The sequence below is a fragment of the Humulus lupulus genome, chromosome 5 (assembly GCF_963169125.1).
Source record: "Humulus lupulus chromosome 5, drHumLupu1.1, whole genome shotgun sequence".
In the NCBI taxonomy this organism is placed as follows: Eukaryota; Viridiplantae; Streptophyta; class Magnoliopsida; order Rosales; family Cannabaceae; genus Humulus; species Humulus lupulus.
Genome location: NC_084797.1, coordinates 188,570,807 through 188,578,238, shown reverse-complemented (window position 1 = coordinate 188,578,238; position 7,432 = coordinate 188,570,807).

The window sequence follows — 7,432 nt, the reverse complement described above, 5'->3', positions numbered from 1 at the left end:
GGTACACGTGTCACCAGGTGATTGCTGCACGGATCTTGAAAGGTCGCCTAGCCATCTCAAGGGTCGCTAGGCCTAGGCTAGTGCGTCAGCACAAATCACGAAGCGTCCCATCCGCACGGGGGTCCATCATTAATACTCTTTGGTTGAGGTGGACCGTAGGATGGGGCAACCTTTGGCATTCACCCCTCCTGGGCCGTTAGATCTGAGATGGCGAGGATCCAACCTGAGAGGGCTCATAAATATCCCTGCACGATTCTGGACCATCCGATGGGGAGACACCTATCCGTTGGATCGGAGGCCAGGATTTGGGGCCTTTATAAATACCCCACGAACGCCAATTTGACATTTTTACACTCTCGAGCCATTTCAAGAACCGATAAGCTTTGCCCAAGCTTTGCATGTCCGATATCGCCGATGGCATACACCATCTTCTGCTGACTCTGCGCCGTTGCCTGTTCCCCAGAACCTCAGCGTCTGCCCTTCTGCCTGAAGACGCGTCCTGGGCCTGTCCTGTCGAAGAACTGCTGGACTGGCTGCACCATTTCAAGAACGAAGTTTTGCCGTTCTTACAGTCGGACAACCACCACCTTCTACGGCCAACAACTCATAGTAAGTCCTCTTGACCCTCTTGACGAATATACGGACTTATGCTGTTCTTTTAATTCGCATGTTTAGGCTGCTAGACCTTGATTACGTTTAGGAGTTGTTAGGAAGGCCACCTGGTTCAGGTTGCTCCGTATCCGGATGCCTCCCGGACAGATGGTGGAGCCTTGGTAGCTCTTTTTCCATTCCCGATCGGGATCCCGTGGTTCCTCAGCAATCCCGGACTCGATCCGAAGGGGCTCCAAGCAGTCCTTAGGAGACCCCTCGTACCTTAACCGAATTTCTTGGGTTTAGGTACTGACTGCTTGGATTTCTTTCTTTGTTCCCAGATCACCAACTATGGCCACGGGCGTTACTCTCCATTCCGAGGAAGAAGTCAACACGGCCCCGATCGTCATCTCTGGGTCCCGGACACCCAAGGGTAATAGGTGGGAAATGGACGTGGCGCCCAACCTGTTCTCGAATTACCGGATGATGTACCACCTGGAGAAGCGTCTGGGCATAGAGTCCACTCCCGGACTCTTCCACAATCGCATGGCCAGGATCGAGGAGCGGGCGCACACGTCCGTCGAGGGATTTGGGGCCTGGAGCGCAGGCCACATCAGCGCGGGAGCCACGCTCCCGCTTCATAATTACTTTGTGCGGTTCCTGACGTATGTAGGGATCATGCTGTTCCAGCTTATGCCTTAAGCGTACCGGCTACTCGCTGGATGGCGGGTGTTTTGCATTGCGAAGGAGATTGCGGAGCCAACCCTCGCGGAGATCTTGTACTTCTACAAGATGGAGTCGCAGGTCAACGTTAAGGACAAAACCCTGGACGACTTTTACAGACTGAAGCCGCGGAGTAGCTACCCCGCTCCTACCAGCTCTTGGAAGCACCCTCCAAACGTCCGTCACTACTGGTTCATGACGTCCGGGTTCCTCATGGAGAAGAACCCCACATTGCTGCTGGACTTCCAGCAAGTGGGTAAGTACTTTCCTGGTCCTCTTTTTTTTCTTTCTTTGTTTCATTCTTTTTCGTCGTTTCTCATCATGTCTCCCAGGTGGCAGGGTCTTTCGCTCAAACTCCCCTCACCAAGTTCATTATGGAAAGGAGGAAGTTTTACTCCGAACTGAGCGCGGACGAACTGGACGTAGGCGGCTACGTTAACATGGACAACCTCTGATTGGTCGGGATGCTCACGGCCACCCAAACCATCGTCATCTCGAACCTTCAGGGCATCGCCTGCGAGAAGAACGTCGCCATCCGGGAGCAGTTGGCCTTGGACCACATTGCCAGAGTGGAGAAAGTGGCGCGAGGCGACGCGGCTTAGTGCAAGAAGGACCAGGCCCCAACGGAGGCAGCCACTTTGGAGGAGCTGGAGGAGCTCTTCGAGGACGCCCTACCAAACACTGGGACTCCCAGGACTAGCGTATCGGGGCGATGTAACTCCCCTTTAATCTTAACTTATGCTCCCCAAGTTGGGGACTTAGATAGGGATAGGCTAGTACCCCCGGGCCCCGCGTTCGGGGCCGACGGGGAGATGAGACCTTCAACCCCCATCCCCGTAGGCTTAGAGGTCCTTATGTTCTTATCCGGGTTCCTTCAGTATGGGAATTTCCTAAACCCGGACGACATGGGGGATCGAGTCCATTCATTTGCTTTAGAGGAGTTGAGTTGTGCCTGGGGCATAGATGAGGGTTCGTCCTGGGTCATTATTAGCTCTGACATGTGTTTTTGTTTCTGTTTGGTTTGCCATCCTAACTCCCTTTTTTGTGCTTTTACAGAAGACTTCGATATGTCAACTCCTGTCAGCGAAATGAGGCGGCTCCTCAAGGACAGGGTAGCCAGGAAGACGGCCAGGAAAAACAGCGAGGCGACGGACTCGGAACCCAGCCTCAACAAGGAAGCGTCCAGGACGGAGCTTCGTCCCGGTGGGGGAGCCCTTTCCGCGGTCCCCATTCAAGCCGTGGAGTAGGCTGCAGTCTCCGCCCCTGCCCAACGCCCGGTAATTGACTTGGAGGCGGGTGCAGCGGCCAGCCGAAGCTCTGGGAAAAGGGGCCTGGACGCTGGCGCCGAAGAGGCCAATGCCGGGAAGAGGCCCCGGACGAGGCGGGCTGGCTCGGTTGACGAGTCACACGGTGAGAGTCGGCTGGCCGCGAAGGAGGTCCCCGCCCTGCCCGTTCTCCCCATACGTCCGACTCTTCTCGACGAGGGGGAGTCCGCCTTGCGGGATGAGCAATCCCGGCTGATCAACCAGACCTGGGAAAACAGTCGGGGTTGGAGGGACGAAACGTACAGGGCCCTGATGACCCGCCGTCAGGTAGAATTTTCGGAACGTCCGGCCGCGTTCAGCGCCCCTCAATCGATCGTGGATCGGCCAGCCGCCGAAACGGGCTTCTGCCCTAAACTCGGACAGGACACGGCCCCCCTTGTGGCTGACCTGCTAGACCAGGTGGGGAACACCATGTCCAACCTCCAGCTCAAGAGGTATGCCACGATAGCCAACCCGGACGTGCTGTTCATCTCCCAGGCGCTTCGCCACCAGGCCACTGCGGTAACTTTTACTTATCTCTTATGACGTTTTGTACACGCCATTTTTATTATTCAAAGGGGGTCGCCCTGAGGCGTACACTGTTTACAATGAAAATACTAAATTGGAACGCGCTCTCCCGACTACTAATAGTATTTACGGAGATGCTCCGCATTCCAGGTTCGCAGGACTTCCGAGCCATCGAGCCGCTTTAAGCGGTATGTCCCGGGGCACACCTCGTGCTGGACCTCGTACGACCTCTCCCAATTTGGGCCCAGAACCCCCACTCCCAAATCTTGAGTAGCAGGGAAGACTCTTTACAAGACCAAGTCGCCGGTTCCAAACTTTCGGCTTTTGACTTTGGAGTTGAAGTGCCATGTGATCTTGCCTTGGTACATCTTTAGCTGCACCTGTGATTTCTCCTGGATCTCTTTGATGAGATCTAGTGATTCTTGGAGTAAGGCGTGGTTCTAGGCGGGGTCATACGTGTCTCGTCGGTGGGACAGGATGGTCGTTTCGATCGAGATGACGGCTTCGCATCCATAGACCATGGAGTAGGGGGTGTGACCAGTTGATGTCCTCTCGGTCGTCCGGTAAGCCCATAGTACGTGGGGCAGTTCCTCGGGCCATTTGCTCTTGTAGGCCTGGAGTTTTTTCTTCAGCGTCCCCTTTAGGATTTTGTTCATGGCTTCTGCCTACCCGTTTTCCTGGGGCCTAGCGACTGTGGAGAAGCTCTTGATGATACCGTGCCTTTCGCAAAAATCCGTGAAGTGGGCGCTGTCGAACTGCTTCCCGTTTTCAGACACGATTTTGTAGGGGAGGCCGTACCGACACACTATGTTATTGATGACGAAATCTAAGGCCTTTTTGGAAGTGATTGTGTTCATGGGCTCCGCCTCAACCCACTCGTGTAATAGTCCACAGCCATGATGGCATACTTTACCCCTCCGACGAGATCGATCCCCCACACTGCGAAGGGCCAGGGGCTAGTCATCAAGGTTATTTCTGTCGAAGGGCCTGCGGGACCTTCGCGTACCTCTGACACTGTTCGCACTTGCAGACGTAGTCAATATAGTCTTTCTTCATGGTTGGCCAGAAGTATCCTTGGCACAGGATCTTCTTGGATAGGCTGGGCCCGGCTGTGTGATCTCTGCAAAAACCTCATGCACTTCACACATGATGGCGCTCAGCTCAGTCCTGAACACACACCTGAGGTAAGGCATGGACAAACCCCGACGATAGAGCTTTCCGTCTATCATGACATATCGGTGGACTTGATACTGGAGTTTCCTGGCTGTGGCCCTGTCGGCTGGAACCTCCCCGGCTGTCAGGTAGTGGATAAGAGGTCCCATCCAAGGCGTGGAGTGATCGATGGTGTGGACTGCGGGGGGCCTGATGCTTGGGACGGGGAGATGGTTGACGGGGACCAGCCCGGCCAGCTCCGCCTCGGCGTCAGTGGCCAGTTTCGCTAGTGTATCCGCGAAGACATTTTGCTCTCGAAGGATCTGGCGGATGGAGTGCTTTGTGAACGCCTGTAGCATTTATCTCGTTTGGGACACATAGGCCGCCATTCTCTCTCCTTTAGTTTGATATTCCCCTGAGATTTGTCTGACAACTAGCTGGGAATCGCTGTAGATTTCCAGGTTCGCTGCCCCTACCTCCCGGGCCAAACGCAGCCCGGCTAAGACAGCTTCATGCTCCGCCTCGTTATTCGATGCCTTGAAATGGAAACGGAGAGCATTTTGTAACTGGTGCCCCTACGGTGATACCAAGATGATCCCGGCCCCGGCCCCGACCCCGTTTTCATTCGAGGCTCTATCCATGAAGACTTTCCATAAGGGTGCCGCGGGGGCCCTGGGAATACTGTCTTCCTGAGACACCCCGGAACACTCAACGATGAAATCGGCCAGGGCTTGCCCCTTGATAGACACCCTAGGGACGTAGGATATATCAAACTAACTGAGTTCCATGGCCCACTTCAGGAGTCTTCCCGATGACTCGGGCTTCTGTAACACTTGCCGTAGGGGATGGTTGGTCAGGACCTTTATGGTGTGGGCCTGAAAATAAGGCCGAAGCTTTCGGGATGCCATCAGCAGGCATAATGTCAGCTTTTCGATCAATGGATACTGAGACTCAGCGTCATGCAATCGCTTGCTTACATAGTATACCGAGAGCTATGCCCTTTCATCCTCTCGTACTAACACGGCGCTGATCGCGTGCTTGGTCACGGCCAGGTATAGATATAGAGGCTCCCCGTCTACCGGTTTCGCCAGGATTAGGGCTTGGGCCAAGTGTTCTTTCAGCTTACGAAAGGCCTCTTCGCATTCGGCTGACCATTTGAAACGCTGGCTTCCTCGAAGGACGTTGAAGAACTGGATGCACTTGTCCGTGGCTTTGGAAACGAAGCGGCTCAAGGTAACTATTCGCCCCATCAGGCTTTGTACGTCCTTATGCTTCCGGGGAGAGGCCATATCAATCAGTGCCTTGATCTTATCTGGATTGGCTTCTATTCCTCGGAGACTCACTATGAAGCCCAGGAACTTCCCGGAGGCCATGCCAAAAGTGCACTTTTTGGGATTCAGCTTCATCTCGTACTTCCGAATGACTGCAAAGGCCTCCGCCAGGTCATTCGAATGGTTCCCGGACGTCTTGGATTTGAACAGCATGTCATCGATGTAGACCTCCATGTTTCACCCTAACTGGGCCCAGAACGTTCGATTGACGAGCCTTTGGTAAGTTGCTCTGGCGTTCTTCAGTCCAAAGGGCATGACTATGTAGCAGTAGATTCCCTTGTCAGTTTGGAAGCTGGTGTGCTCCTGATCTGCCACGTGCATAGAGATCTGATTGTAGCCGGAGTAAGCATCCATGAAGCTCAAGATCTCGTACCCAGACGTAGCATCCACCATTTGGTCGATCCGGGGCAGCGGGAAACAGTCTTTCGGGCAGGCTTTGTTGAGGTCCGTGAAGTCGATGCACGTTCTCCATGTCCCGTTTGGTTTTGGCACCAAGATGGGATTGGCCAGCCACATGGGGTACACAGCCTCGCGTATGAAGTTGATAGAAGATAGCTTCTCAACCTCCAGCTTAAAGGCCTCGGCCCTCTCCGTCCCCAAAGGCCTGTATTTTTGGCGGACCGGGGTCGCATTTGGGTCAATACTTAACGCGTGGCAGATGATGTTGCGGTCGATCCCAGTCATGTCTGAGTGAGACCAGGCCAGGATATCCTGGTTTCCCTTAACTTGGGCGATGATGGTGGCCCGAACGTCTGCCGGCAGACTTTTTCCGACTTGGATGATCCGGGTCGGATCGGTGTCACTGATGCACACCTCTTCTATCTCATCCATTGGTTCCAGGTTGCGGTCATCCCCTATCCGCGGGTCCAGGTCATCTTCTTCCCGGACCATCCTCTCAGCAAGTGGGGGGGGGGGAATCGGTTCGATGAAGTCCTCAACGGGTTCTTCCCGGACCATGTATATGGGTCAGGCCGACACATGGTAGCGCTTCCAGGCGCTCTTCTGGTCTCCCCAGACAGTCCCTACCCCTCCGTTGTCGCAAGGGAACTTCATGAAAAGATGACAGATGGAGGTGATGGCTCCGAACTCGACTAATTCGGGCCGGCCAAAGATGACGTTGTAAACGGTGGGGCAGTCCACCACTACAAAGGTGCAGAAATTGAATGAGAGCTGCAATTCACTCCCCAGCGTAACGAGCAGCTGGATCTTTCCCATGGGGAGAAGTGCATCTCCGTTGAAGCCGTAAATCTGGGTCGGGCACGATGCCAGATCCACTTCAGTCAAGCCAATGATGGTGAAAGCGGGCTTGAACAACAGGTTGACGGAGCTCCCGTCATCCACCAACACGCGAGACACCAACTTGTTGGCGATTTGAGCATCTATGACCAGCGGGTCATGGTGCGGAAAATGGACATTGCGGGCGTCGTCCTCCATGAAGGTGATGGGGAGGTTCATCAATTTAGGGCGCACACCTCCTGATCGTGATCTAGCTCGCTTAGGTAGCGCTTTTGGTCGTTCCTGGATGGTCCTCCCAGGTGAGGTCCGCCCGAGATGGTGGCCACATGTCCGTCAACTCGAGGGGGTGCCATCTTAGTGGGGTAAGGCATTTCGGGGCTGGGAACCTGTGCGATGGGGGCCCCCTAAGGGGCCTGCACCGTGGGTCCCTATGCATACCCTCCCTGAGGGGGGTATGCCCGGGGCGTTCCCGGGACCGTGGGTTGCCCGGGGCCCGCCGACAGACCCACGGGCATCCTAACCCACTGGTGGAGGTGCCCCAGCTTGATGAGATTTTCAATCTCATCC